This window comes from Solea solea, unplaced genomic scaffold, assembly GCF_958295425.1.
Source record: "Solea solea unplaced genomic scaffold, fSolSol10.1 scaffold_84, whole genome shotgun sequence".
Taxonomy (NCBI): domain Eukaryota; kingdom Metazoa; phylum Chordata; class Actinopteri; order Pleuronectiformes; family Soleidae; genus Solea; species Solea solea.
Window position 1 is genome coordinate 50,001 of NW_026704096.1, and position 11,000 is coordinate 61,000.

Here is an 11,000-nt window from a genome sequence, read left to right on the forward strand (position 1 = left end):
TGATCACCTCCGCCCCAAGGTGATCTAAGTGCACCTCTGAGCCTTGACGGACAGCTGCTTGACATTTGACACACTCAAAGGGCGCAGCCATACAGCAAAGCCCACCAAAAACAACTTAAACTCTTGAAAGTTCGAAAGGCTGACCTTTGAGCTCCTCCACGTGCAGGGGGCCTTGCCTAGTCTATAAAAGGAGTCTGTGTCCCCAGCCCGTCGGCTAACGGCCATACCACCCTGAGCACGCCCGATCTCGTCTGATCTCGGAAGCTAAGCAGGGTCGGGCCTGGTTAGTACTTGGATGGGAGACCGCCTGGGAATACCAGGTGCTGTAAGCTTTTACACTGCTGCTTCCTTACAAGAAACATGGGCTTGCAATTACGTTGACGCACGGGCACACATTAACGTCCTTCTAGTTTCAGCCTTGGATGTCGCTCTGCAAGCATGTGAGAAGCTTGGAGATGGGGAGCAGCTTACCCATCTCGGTGTAGCTTCCTAATACTGGAATAGAGTGTAGCAGGTAGTGGAGATAAAGGCTCAAGTGCAGTGTGTTCGAAAGGCTGACTTTTGAGCTCCTCCACGAGCAGGGGGCCTTGCCTAGTCTATAAAAGGAGTCTGTGTCCCCAGCCCGTCGGCTTACGGCCATACCACCCTGAGCACGCCCGATCTCGTCTGATCTCGGAAGCTAAGCAGGGTCGGGCCTGGTTAGTAATTGGATGGGAGACCGCCTGGGAACACCAGGTGCTGTAAGCTTTTACACTGCTGCTTCCTTACAAGAAACATGGGCTTGCAATTACGTTGACGCACGGGCACGGGCACAGGCACACGTTAACGTCCTTCTAGTTCCAGGCTTGCTTTGGTTTTCACAGAAAAAAGAGAATGGTGCACCGTTCCTGGTGGCACTGCAATGCCAGGTCAATGCAAGGAGTGAAGAGAGCAAGCCCCAGTTTTCACCTCCCAATGCTCAAAAATGCATTTAATATTTAATCCCCATATAGAGGACATATCAGATATTAAACTGATAAGAACAGATACTACACTTGATCTTAGCCAAAAGGCCGAGAAGCGATGGCCCACAAGTGTCTGGGGCCAACTCAAGATCTTGGCACACAAGTTACTTGTTGTGGTGCCATGTTTTTTAAGTGCGCATAACAAAGGCTGCTGCTGATCACCTCCGCCCCAAGGTGATCTAAGTGCACCTCTGAGCCTTGACGGACAGCTGCTTGACATTTGACACACTCAAAGGGCGCGGCCATACAGCAAAGCCCACCAAAAACAACTTAAACTCTTGAACGTTCGAAAGGCTGACCTTTGAGCTCCTCCACGTGCAGGGGGCCTTGCCTAGTCTATAAAAGGAGTCTGTGTCCCCAGCCCATCGGCTTACGGCCATACCACCCTGAGCACGCCCGATCTCGTCTGATCTCGGAAGCTAAGCAGGGTCGGGCCTGGTTAGTACTTGGATGGGAGACCGCCTGGGAATACCAGGTGCTGTAAGCTTTTACACTGCTGCTTCCTTACAAGAAACATGGGCTTGCAATTACGTTGACGCACGGGCACGGGCACAGGCACACGTTAACGTCCTTCTAGTTCCAGCCTTGCTTTGGTTTTCACAGAAAAAAGAGAATGGTGCACCGTTCCTGGTGGCACTGCAATGCCAGGTCAATGCAAGGAGTGAAGAGAGCAAGCCCCAGTTTTCACCTCCCAATGCTCAAAAATGCATTTAATATTTAATCCCCATATAGAGGACATATCAGATATTAAACTGATAAGAACAGATACTACACTTGATCTTAGCCAAAAGGCCGAGAAGCGATGGCCCACAAGTGTCTGGGGCCAACTCAAGATCTTGGCACACAAGTTATTTGTTGTGGTGCCATGTTTTTTAAGTGCGCATAACAAAGGCTGCTGCTGATCACCTCCGCCCCAAGGTGATCTAAGTGCACCTCTGAGCCTTGACGGACAGCTGCTTGACATTTGACACACTCAAAGGGCGCAGCCATACAGCAAAGCCCACCAAAAACAACTTAAACTCTTGAAAGTTCGAAAGGCTGACCTTTGAGCTCCTCCACGTGCAGGGGGCCTTGCCTAGTCTATAAAAGGAGTCTGTGTCCCCAGCCCGTCGGCTAACGGCCATACCACCCTGAGCACGCCCGATCTCGTCTGATCTCGGAAGCTAAGCAGGGTCGGGCCTGGTTAGTACTTGGATGGGAGACCGCCTGGGAATACCAGGTGCTGTAAGCTTTTACACTGCTGCTTCCTTACAAGAAACATGGGCTTGCAATTACGTTGACGCACGGGCACACATTAACGTCCTTCTAGTTTCAGCCTTGGATGTCGCTCTGCAAGCATGTGAGAAGCTTGGAGATGGGGAGCAGCTTACCCATCTCGGTGTAGCTTTCTAATACTGGAATAGAGTGTAGCAGGTAGTGGAGATAAAGGCTCAAGTGCAGTGTGTTCGAAAGGCTGACTTTTGAGCTCCTCCACGAGCAGGGGGCCTTGCCTAGTCTATAAAAGGAGTCTGTGTCCCCAGCCCGTCGGCTTACGGCCATACCACCCTGAGCACGCCCGATCTCGTCTGATCTCGGAAGCTAAGCAGGGTCGGGCCTGGTTAGTAATTGGATGGGAGACCGCCTGGGAACACCAGGTGCTGTAAGCTTTTACACTGCTGCTTCCTTACAAGAAACATGGGCTTGCAATTACGTTGACGCACGGGCACACGTTAACGTCCTTCTAGTTTCAGCCTTGGATGTTGCTCTGCAAGCATGTGAGAAGCTTGGAGATGGGGAGCAGCTTACCCATCTCGGTGTAGCTTCCTAATACTGGAATAGAGTGTAGCAGGTAGTGGAGATAAAGGCTCAAGTGCAGTGTGTTCGAAAGGCTGACTTTTGAGCTCCTCCACGAGCAGGGGGCCTTGCCTAGTCTATAAAAGGAGTCTGTGTCCCCAGCCCGTCGGCTTACGGCCATACCACCCTGAGCACGCCCGATCTCGTCTGATCTCGGAAGCTAAGCAGGGTCGGGCCTGGTTAGTACTTGGATGGGAGACCGCCTGGGAATACCAGGTGCTGTAAGCTTTTACACTGCTGCTTCCTTACAAGAAACATGGGCTTGCAATTACCTTGACGCACGGGCACACGTTAACGTCCTTCTAGTTTCAGCCTTGGATGTCGCTCTGCAAGCATGTGAGAAGCTTGGAGATGGGGAGCAGCTTACCCATCTCGGTGTAGCTTCCTAATACTGGAATAGAGTGTAGCAGGTAGTGGAGATAAAGGCTCAAGTGCAGTGTGTTCGAAAGGCTGACTTTTGAGCTCCTCCACGAGCAGGGGGCCTTGCCTAGTCTATAAAAGGAGTCTGTGTCCCCAGCCCGTAGGCTTACGGCCATACCACCCTGAGCACGCCCGATCTCGTCTGATCTCGGAAGCTAAGCAGGGTCCGGCCTGGTTAGTACTTGGATGGGAGACCGCCTGGGAATACCAGGTGCTGAAAGCTTTTACACTGCTGCTTCCTTACAAGAAACATGGGCTTGCAATTACGTTGACGCACGGGCACGGGCACAGGCACACGTTAACGTCCTTCTAGTTCCAGCCTTGCTTTGGTTTTCACAGAAAAAAGAGAATGGTGCACCGTTCCTGGTGGCACTGCAATGCCAGGTCAATGCAAGGAGTGAAGAGAGCAAGCCCCAGTTTTCACCTCCCAATGCTCAAAAATGCATTTAATATTTAATCCCCATATAGAGGACATATCAGATATTAAACTGATAAGAACAGATACTACACTTGATCTTAGCCAAAAGGCCGAGAAGCGATGGCCCACAAGTGTCTGGGGCCAACTCAAGATCTTGGCACACAAGTTATTTGTTGTGGTGCCATGTTTTTTAAGTGCATATAACAAAGGCTGCTGCTGATCACCTCCGCCCCAAGGTGATCTAAGTGCACCTCTGAGCCTTGACGGACAGCTGCTTGACATTTGACACACTCAAAGGGCGCAGCCATACAGCAAAGCCCACCAAAAACAACTTAAACTCTTGAACGTTCGAAAGGCTGACCTTTGAGCTCCTCCACGTGCAGGGGGCCTTGCCTAGTCTATAAAAGGAGTCTGTGTCCCCAGCCTGTCGGCTTACGGCCATACCACCCTGAGCACGCCCAATCTCGTCTGATCTCGGAAGCTAAGCAGGGTCGGGCCTGGTTAGTACTTGGATGGGAGACCGCCTGGGAATACCAGGTGCTGTAAGCTTTTACACTGCTGCTTCCTTACAAGAAACATGGGCTTGCAATTACGTTGACGCACGGGCACACGTTAACGTCCTTCTAGTTTCAGCCTTGGATGTCGCTCTGCAAGCATGTGAGAAGCTTGGAGATGGGGAGCAGCTTACCCATCTCGGTGTAGCTTCCTAATACTGGAATAGAGTGTAGCAGGTAGTGGAGATAAAGGCTCAAGTGCAGTGTGTTCGAAAGGCTGACTTTTGAGCTCCTCCACGAGCAGGGGGCCTTGCCTAGTCTATAAAAGGAGTCTGTGTCCCCAGCCCGTCGGCTTACGGCCATACCACCCTGAGCACGCCCGATCTCGTCTGATCTCGGAAGCTAAGCAGGGTCGGGCCTGGTTAGTACTTGGATGGGAGACCGCCTGGGAATACCAGGTGCTGTAAGCTTTTACACTGCTGCTTCCTTACAAGAAACATGGGCTTGCAATTACGTTGACGCACGGGCACACGTTAACGTCCTTCTAGTTTCAGCCTTGGATGTCGCTCTGCAAGCATGTGAGAAGCTTGGAGATGGGGAGCAGCTTACCCATCTCGGTGTAGCTTCCTAATACTGGAATAGAGTGTAGCAGGTAGTGGAGATAAAGGCTCATGTGCAGTGTGTTCGAAAGGCTGACTTTTGAGCTCCTCCACGAGCAGGGGGCCTTGCCTAGTCTATAAAAGGAGTCTGTGTCCCCAGCCCGTCGGCTTACGGCCATACCACCCTGAGCACGCCCGATCTCGTCTGATCTCGGAAGCTAAGCAGGGTCGGGCCTGGTTAGTACTTGGATGGGAGACCGCGTGGGAATACCAGGTGCTGTAAGCTTTTACACTGCTGCTTCCTTACAAGAAACATGGGCTTGCAATTACGTTGACGCACGGGCACACGTTAACGTCCTTCTAGTTTCAGCCTTGGATGTCGCTCTGCAAGCATGTGAGAAGCTTGGAGATGGGGAGCAGCTTACCCATCTCGGTGTAGCTTCCTAATACTGGAATAGAGTGTAGCAGGTAGTGGAGATAAAGGCTCAAGTGCAGTGTGTTCGAAAGGCTGACTTTTGAGCTCCTCCACGAGCAGGGGGCCTTGCGTAGTCTATAAAAGGAGTCTGTGTCCCCAGCCCGTCGGCTTACGGCCATACCACCCTGAGCACGCCCGATCTCGTCTGATCTCGGAAGCTAAGCAGGGTTGGGCCTGGTTAGTACTTGGATGGGAGACCGCCTGGGAATACCAGGTGCTGTAAGCTTTTACACTGCTGCTTCCTTACAAGAAACATGGGCTTGCAATTACGTTGACGCACGGGCACACGTTAACGTCCTTCTAGTTTCAGCCTTGGATGTCGCTCTGCAAGCATGTGAGAAGCTTGGAGATAGGGAGCAGCTTACCCATCTCGGTGTAGCTTCCTAATACTGGAATAGAGTGTAGCAGGTAGTGGAGATAAAGGCTCAAGTGCAGTGTGTTCGAAAGGCTGACTTTTGAGCTCCTCCACGAGCAGGGGGCCTTGCCTAGTCTATAAAAGGAGTCTGTGTCCCCAGCCCGTCGGCTTACGGCCATACCACCCTGAGCACGCCCGATCTCGTCTGATCTCGGAAGCTAAGCAGGGTCGGGCCTGGTTAGTACTTGGATGGGAGACCGCGTGGGAATACCAGGTGCTGTAAGCTTTTACACTGCTGCTTCCTTACAAGAAACATGGGCTTGCAATTACGTTGACGCACGGGCACACGTTAACGTCCTTCTAGTTTCAGCCTTGGATGTCGCTCTGCAAGCATGTGAGAAGCTTGGAGATGGGGAGCAGCTTACCCATCTCGGTGTAGCTTCCTAATACTGGAATAGAGTGTAGCAGGTAGTGGAGATAAAGGCTCAAGTGCAGTGTGTTCGAAAGGCTGACTTTTGAGCTCCTCCACGAGCAGGGGGCCTTGCGTAGTCTATAAAAGGAGTCTGTGTCCCCAGCCCGTCGGCTTACGGCCATACCACCCTGAGCACGCCCGATCTCGTCTGATCTCGGAAGCTAAGCAGGGTCGGGCCTGGTTAGTACTTGGATGGGAGACCGCCTGGGAATACCAGGTGCTGTAAGCTTTTACACTGCTGCTTCCTTACAAGAAACATGGGCTTGCAATTACGTTGACGCACGGGCACGGGCACAGGCACACGTTAACGTCCTTCTAGTTCCAGCCTTGCTTTGGTTTTCACAGAAAAAAGAGAATGGTGCACCGTTCCTGGTGGCACTGCAATGCCAGGTCAATGCAAGGAGTGAAGAGAGCAAGTCCCAGTTTTCACCTCCCAATGCTCAAAAATGCATTTAATATTTAATCCCCATATAGAGGACATATCAGATATTGGACTGATAAGAACAGATACTACACTTGATCTTAGCCAAAAGGCCGAGAAGCGATGGCCCACAAGTGTCTGGGGCCAACTCAAGATCTTGGCACACAAGTTACTTGTTGTGGTGCCATGTTTTTTAAGTGCGCATAACAAAGGCTGCTGCTGATCACCTCCGCCCCAAGGTGATCTAAGTGCACCTCTGAGCCTTGACGGACAGCTGCTTGACATTTGACACACTCAAAGGGCGCGGCCATACAGCAAAGCCCACCAAAAACAACTTAAACTCTTGAACGTTCGAAAGGCTGACTTTTGAGCTCCTCCACGAGCAGGGGGCCTTGCCTAGTCTATAAAAGGAGTCTGTGTCCCCAGCCCATCGGCTTACGGCCATACCACCCTGAGCACGCCCGATCTCGTCTGATCTCGGAAGCTAAGCAGGGTCGGGCCTGGTTAGTACTTGGATGGGAGACCGCCTGGGAATACCAGGTGCTGTAAGCTTTTACACTGCTGCTTCCTTACAAGAAACATGGGCTTGCAATTACGTTGACGCACGGGCACACATTAACGTCCTTCTAGTTTCAGCCTTGGATGTCGCTCTGCAAGCATGTGAGAAGCTTGGAGATGGGGAGCAGCTTACCCATCTCGGTGTAGCTTCCTAATACTGGAATAGAGTGTAGCAGGTAGTGGAGATAAAGGCTCAAGTGCAGTGTGTTCGAAAGGCTGACTTTTGATCTCCTCCACGAGCAGGGGGCCTTGCCTAGTCTATAAAAGGAGTCTGTGTCCCCAGCCCGTCGGCTTACGGCCATACCACCCTGAGCACGCCCGATCTCGTCTGATCTCGGAAGCTAAGCAGGGTCGGGCCTGGTTAGTACTTGGATGGGAGACCGCCTGGGAACACCAGGTGCTGTAAGCTTTTACACTGCTGCTTCCTTACAAGAAACATGGGCTTGCAATTACGTTGACGCACGGGCACACGTTAACGTCCTTCTAGTTTCAGCCTTGGATGTTGCTCTGCAAGCATGTGAGAAGCTTGGAGATGGGGAGCAGCTTACCCATCTCGGTGTAGCTTCCTAATACTGGAATAGAGTGTAGCAGGTAGTGGAGATAAAGGCTCAAGTGCAGTGTGTTCGAAAGGCTGACTTTTGAGCTCCTCCACGAGCAGGGGGCCTTGCCTAGTCTATAAAAGGAGTCTGTGTCCCCAGCCCGTCGGCTTACGGCCATACCACCCTGAGCACGCCCGATCTCGTCTGATCTCGGAAGCTAAGCAGGGTCGGGCCTGGTTAGTACTTGGATGGGAGACCGCCTGGGAATACCAGGTGCTGTAAGCTTTTACACTGCTGCTTCCTTACAAGAAACGTGGGCTTGCAATTACCTTGACGCACGGGCACACGTTAACGTCCTTCTAGTTTCAGCCTTGGATGTCGCTCTGCAAGCATGTGAGAAGCTTGGAGATGGGGAGCAGCTTACCCATCTCGGTGTAGCTTCCTAATACTGGAATAGAGTGTAGCAGGTAGTGGAGATAAAGGCTCAAGTGCAGTGTGTTCGAAAGGCTGACTTTTGAGCTCCTCCACGAGCAGGGGGCCTTGCGTAGTCTATAAAAGGAGTCTGTGTCCCCAGCCCGTCGGCTTACGGCCATACCACCCTGAGCACGCCCGATCTCGTCTGATCTCGGAAGCTAAGCAGGGTCGGGCCTGGTTAGTACTTGGATGGGAGACCGCCTGGGAATACCAGGTGCTGTAAGCTTTTACACTGCTGCTTCCTTACAAGAAACATGGGCTTGCAATTACGTTGACGCACGGGCACGGGCACAGGCACACGTTAACGTCCTTCTAGTTCCAGCCTTGCTTTGGTTTTCACAGAAAAAAGAGAATGGTGCACCGTTCCTGGTGGCACTGCAATGCCAGGTCAATGCAAGGAGTGAAGAGAGCAAGTCCCAGTTTTCACCTCCCAATGCTCAAAAATGCATTTAATATTTAATCCCCATATAGAGGACATATCAGATATTGGACTGATAAGAACAGATACTACACTTGATCTTAGCCAAAAGGCCGAGAAGCGATGGCCCACAAGTGTCTGGGGCCAACTCAAGATCTTGGCACACAAGTTACTTGTTGTGGTGCCATGTTTTTTAAGTGCGCATAACAAAGGCTGCTGCTGATCACCTCCGCCCCAAGGTGATCTAAGTGCACCTCTGAGCCTTGACGGACAGCTGCTTGACATTTGACACACTCAAAGGGCGCGGCCATACAGCAAAGCCCACCAAAAACAACTTAAACTCTTGAACGTTCGAAAGGCTGACTTTTGAGCTCCTCCACGAGCAGGGGGCCTTGCCTAGTCTATAAAAGGAGTCTGTGTCCCCAGCCCATCGGCTTACGGCCATACCACCCTGAGCACGCCCGATCTCGTCTGATCTCGGAAGCTAAGCAGGGTCGGGCCTGGTTAGTACTTGGATGGGAGACCGCCTGGGAATACCAGGTGCTGTAAGCTTTTACACTGCTGCTTCCTTACAAGAAACATGGGCTTGCAATTACGTTGACGCACGGGCACACATTAACGTCCTTCTAGTTTCAGCCTTGGATGTCGCTCTGCAAGCATGTGAGAAGCTTGGAGATGGGGAGCAGCTTACCCATCTCGGTGTAGCTTCCTAATACTGGAATAGAGTGTAGCAGGTAGTGGAGATAAAGGCTCAAGTGCAGTGTGTTCGAAAGGCTGACTTTTGAGCTCCTCCACGAGCAGGGGGCCTTGCCTAGTCTATAAAAGGAGTCTGTGTCCCCAGCCCGTAGGCTTACGGCCATACCACCCTGAGCACGCCCGATCTCGTCTGATCTCGGAAGCTAAGCAGGGTCGGGCCTGGTTAGTACTTGGATGGGAGACCGCCTGGGAATACCAGGTGCTGAAAGCTTTTACACTGCTGCTTCCTTACAAGAAACATGGGCTTGCAATTACGTTGACGCACGGGCACGGGCACAGACACACGTTAACGTCCTTCTAGTTCCAGCCTTGCTTTGGTTTTCACAGAAAAAAGAGAATGGTGCACCGTTCCTGGTGGCACTGCAATGCCAGGTCAATGCAAGGAGTGAAGAGAGCAAGCCCCAGTTTTCACCTCCCAATGCTCAAAAATGCATTTAATATTTAATCCCCATATAGAGGACATATCAGATATTAAACTGATAAGAACAGATACTACACTTGATCTTAGCCAAAAGGCCGAGAAGCGATGGCCCACAAGTGTCTGGGGCCAACTCAAGATCTTGGCACACAAGTTATTTGTTGTGGTGCCATGTTTTTTAAGTGCGCATAACAAAGGCTGCTGCTGATCACCTCCGCCCCAAGGTGATCTAAGTGCACCTCTGAGCCTTGACGGACAGCTGCTTGACATTTGACACACTCAAAGGGCGCAGCCATACAGCAAAGCCCACCAAAAACAACTTAAACTCTTGAACGTTCGAAAGGCTGACCTTTGAGCTCCTCCACGTGCAGGGGGCCTTGCCTAGTCTATAAAAGGAGTCTGTGTCCCCAGCCTGTCGGCTTACGGCCATACCACCCTGAGCACGCCCAATCTCGTCTGATCTCGGAAGCTAAGCAGGGTTGGGCCTGGTTAGTACTTGGATGGGAGACCGCCTGGGAATACCAGGTGCTGTAAGCTTTTACACTGCTGCTTCCTTACAAGAAACATGGGCTTGCAATTACGTTGACGCACGGGCACACGTTAACGTCCTTCTAGTTTCAGCCTTGGATGTCGCTCTGCAAGCATGTGAGAAGCTTGGAGATGGGGAGCAGCTTACCCATCTCGGTGTAGCTTCCTAATACTGGAATAGAGTGTAGCAGGTAGTGGAGATAAAGGCTCAAGTGCAGTGTGTTCGAAAGGCTGACTTTTGAGCTCCTCCACGAGCAGGGGGCCTTGCCTAGTCTATAAAAGGAGTCTGTGTCCCCAGCCCGTCGGCTTACGGCCATACCACCCTGAGCACGCCCGATCTCGTCTGATCTCGGAAGCTAAGCAGGGTCGGGCCTGGTTAGTACTTGGATGGGAGACCGCCTGGGAATACCAGGTGCTGTAAGCTTTTACACTGCTGCTTCCTTACAAGAAACATGGGCTTGCAATTACGTTGACGCACGGGCACACGTTAACGTCCTTCTAGTTTCAGCCTTGGATGTCGCTCTGCAAGCATGTGAGAAGCTTGGAGATGGGGAGCAGCTTACCCATCTCGGTGTAGCTTCCTAATACTGGAATAGAGTGTAGCAGGTAGTGGAGATAAAGGCTCATGTGCAGTGTGTTCGAAAGGCTGACTTTTGAGCTCCTCCACGAGCAGGGGGCCTTGCCTAGTCTATAAAAGGAGTCTGTGTCCCCAGCCCGTCGGCTTACGGCCATACCACCCTGAGCACGCCCGATCTCGTCTGATCTCGGAAGCTAAGCAGGGTCGGGCCTGGTTAGTACTTGGATGGGAGACCGCGTGG

At 51.9% G+C, this 11,000-nt stretch overlaps 27 non-coding genes and 1 pseudogene across 27 annotated transcripts; 22 read left to right on the plus strand and 6 right to left on the minus strand.

Moving 5' to 3' along the window:
• The first annotated feature begins 213 nt into the window (after positions 1-213).
• LOC131451574 (5S ribosomal RNA) lies at positions 214-332 on the plus strand. Its single transcript, XR_009236425.1, has one exon. It is a non-coding gene; the product is annotated as a 5S ribosomal RNA (ribosomal RNA).
• Positions 333-628: 296 nt separating this feature from the next.
• Positions 629-747, plus strand: LOC131451613 (5S ribosomal RNA). Its single transcript, XR_009236461.1, has one exon. It is a non-coding gene; the product is annotated as a 5S ribosomal RNA (ribosomal RNA).
• A 124-nt stretch (positions 748-871) lies between these two features.
• On the minus strand, positions 872-1,064 carry LOC131451638 (U2 spliceosomal RNA). Its single transcript, XR_009236484.1, has one exon. It is a non-coding gene; the product is annotated as a U2 spliceosomal RNA (small nuclear RNA).
• Positions 1,065-1,372: 308 nt separating this feature from the next.
• Positions 1,373-1,491, plus strand: LOC131451561 (5S ribosomal RNA). The gene has a single exon (XR_009236412.1). It is a non-coding gene; the product is annotated as a 5S ribosomal RNA (ribosomal RNA).
• Positions 1,492-1,615: 124 nt separating this feature from the next.
• Positions 1,616-1,808, minus strand: LOC131451639 (U2 spliceosomal RNA). Its single transcript, XR_009236485.1, has one exon. It is a non-coding gene; the product is annotated as a U2 spliceosomal RNA (small nuclear RNA).
• A 308-nt stretch (positions 1,809-2,116) lies between these two features.
• Positions 2,117-2,235, plus strand: LOC131451575 (5S ribosomal RNA). The gene has a single exon (XR_009236426.1). It is a non-coding gene; the product is annotated as a 5S ribosomal RNA (ribosomal RNA).
• A 296-nt stretch (positions 2,236-2,531) lies between these two features.
• Positions 2,532-2,650, plus strand: LOC131451614 (5S ribosomal RNA). Its single transcript, XR_009236462.1, has one exon. It is a non-coding gene; the product is annotated as a 5S ribosomal RNA (ribosomal RNA).
• Positions 2,651-2,946: 296 nt separating this feature from the next.
• Positions 2,947-3,065, plus strand: LOC131451562 (5S ribosomal RNA). Its single transcript, XR_009236413.1, has one exon. It is a non-coding gene; the product is annotated as a 5S ribosomal RNA (ribosomal RNA).
• Positions 3,066-3,361: 296 nt separating this feature from the next.
• On the plus strand, positions 3,362-3,480 carry LOC131451616 (5S ribosomal RNA). Its single transcript, XR_009236464.1, has one exon. It is a non-coding gene; the product is annotated as a 5S ribosomal RNA (ribosomal RNA).
• A 124-nt stretch (positions 3,481-3,604) lies between these two features.
• On the minus strand, positions 3,605-3,797 carry LOC131451640 (U2 spliceosomal RNA). The gene has a single exon (XR_009236486.1). It is a non-coding gene; the product is annotated as a U2 spliceosomal RNA (small nuclear RNA).
• A 308-nt stretch (positions 3,798-4,105) lies between these two features.
• Positions 4,106-4,224, plus strand: LOC131451611 (5S ribosomal RNA). Its single transcript, XR_009236459.1, has one exon. It is a non-coding gene; the product is annotated as a 5S ribosomal RNA (ribosomal RNA).
• A 296-nt stretch (positions 4,225-4,520) lies between these two features.
• On the plus strand, positions 4,521-4,639 carry LOC131451563 (5S ribosomal RNA). The gene has a single exon (XR_009236414.1). It is a non-coding gene; the product is annotated as a 5S ribosomal RNA (ribosomal RNA).
• Positions 4,640-4,935: 296 nt separating this feature from the next.
• Positions 4,936-5,054, plus strand: LOC131451572 (5S ribosomal RNA). Its single transcript, XR_009236423.1, has one exon. It is a non-coding gene; the product is annotated as a 5S ribosomal RNA (ribosomal RNA).
• A 296-nt stretch (positions 5,055-5,350) lies between these two features.
• On the plus strand, positions 5,351-5,469 carry LOC131451547 (5S ribosomal RNA). Its single transcript, XR_009236399.1, has one exon. It is a non-coding gene; the product is annotated as a 5S ribosomal RNA (ribosomal RNA).
• A 296-nt stretch (positions 5,470-5,765) lies between these two features.
• Positions 5,766-5,884, plus strand: LOC131451573 (5S ribosomal RNA). Its single transcript, XR_009236424.1, has one exon. It is a non-coding gene; the product is annotated as a 5S ribosomal RNA (ribosomal RNA).
• A 296-nt stretch (positions 5,885-6,180) lies between these two features.
• Positions 6,181-6,299, plus strand: LOC131451564 (5S ribosomal RNA). Its single transcript, XR_009236415.1, has one exon. It is a non-coding gene; the product is annotated as a 5S ribosomal RNA (ribosomal RNA).
• A 124-nt stretch (positions 6,300-6,423) lies between these two features.
• LOC131451667 (U2 spliceosomal RNA) lies at positions 6,424-6,616 on the minus strand. Its single transcript, XR_009236512.1, has one exon. It is a non-coding gene; the product is annotated as a U2 spliceosomal RNA (small nuclear RNA).
• Positions 6,617-6,924: 308 nt separating this feature from the next.
• On the plus strand, positions 6,925-7,043 carry LOC131451566 (5S ribosomal RNA). The gene has a single exon (XR_009236417.1). It is a non-coding gene; the product is annotated as a 5S ribosomal RNA (ribosomal RNA).
• Positions 7,044-7,339: 296 nt separating this feature from the next.
• LOC131451571 (5S ribosomal RNA) lies at positions 7,340-7,458 on the plus strand. Its single transcript, XR_009236422.1, has one exon. It is a non-coding gene; the product is annotated as a 5S ribosomal RNA (ribosomal RNA).
• Positions 7,459-7,754: 296 nt separating this feature from the next.
• On the plus strand, positions 7,755-7,873 carry LOC131451567 (5S ribosomal RNA). The gene has a single exon (XR_009236418.1). It is a non-coding gene; the product is annotated as a 5S ribosomal RNA (ribosomal RNA).
• Positions 7,874-8,169: 296 nt separating this feature from the next.
• Positions 8,170-8,288, plus strand: LOC131451568 (5S ribosomal RNA). Its single transcript, XR_009236419.1, has one exon. It is a non-coding gene; the product is annotated as a 5S ribosomal RNA (ribosomal RNA).
• A 124-nt stretch (positions 8,289-8,412) lies between these two features.
• LOC131451668 (U2 spliceosomal RNA) lies at positions 8,413-8,605 on the minus strand. Its single transcript, XR_009236513.1, has one exon. It is a non-coding gene; the product is annotated as a U2 spliceosomal RNA (small nuclear RNA).
• Positions 8,606-8,913: 308 nt separating this feature from the next.
• Positions 8,914-9,032, plus strand: LOC131451569 (5S ribosomal RNA). Its single transcript, XR_009236420.1, has one exon. It is a non-coding gene; the product is annotated as a 5S ribosomal RNA (ribosomal RNA).
• Positions 9,033-9,328: 296 nt separating this feature from the next.
• Positions 9,329-9,447, plus strand: LOC131451591 (5S ribosomal RNA). The gene has a single exon (XR_009236441.1). It is a non-coding gene; the product is annotated as a 5S ribosomal RNA (ribosomal RNA).
• A 124-nt stretch (positions 9,448-9,571) lies between these two features.
• On the minus strand, positions 9,572-9,764 carry LOC131451641 (U2 spliceosomal RNA). The gene has a single exon (XR_009236487.1). It is a non-coding gene; the product is annotated as a U2 spliceosomal RNA (small nuclear RNA).
• Positions 9,765-10,072: 308 nt separating this feature from the next.
• LOC131451587 (5S ribosomal RNA) lies at positions 10,073-10,191 on the plus strand. Its single transcript, XR_009236437.1, has one exon. It is a non-coding gene; the product is annotated as a 5S ribosomal RNA (ribosomal RNA).
• Positions 10,192-10,487: 296 nt separating this feature from the next.
• On the plus strand, positions 10,488-10,606 carry LOC131451570 (5S ribosomal RNA). Its single transcript, XR_009236421.1, has one exon. It is a non-coding gene; the product is annotated as a 5S ribosomal RNA (ribosomal RNA).
• A 296-nt stretch (positions 10,607-10,902) lies between these two features.
• Positions 10,903-11,000, plus strand: LOC131451620 (5S ribosomal RNA; annotated as a pseudogene; the record flags this gene model as incomplete).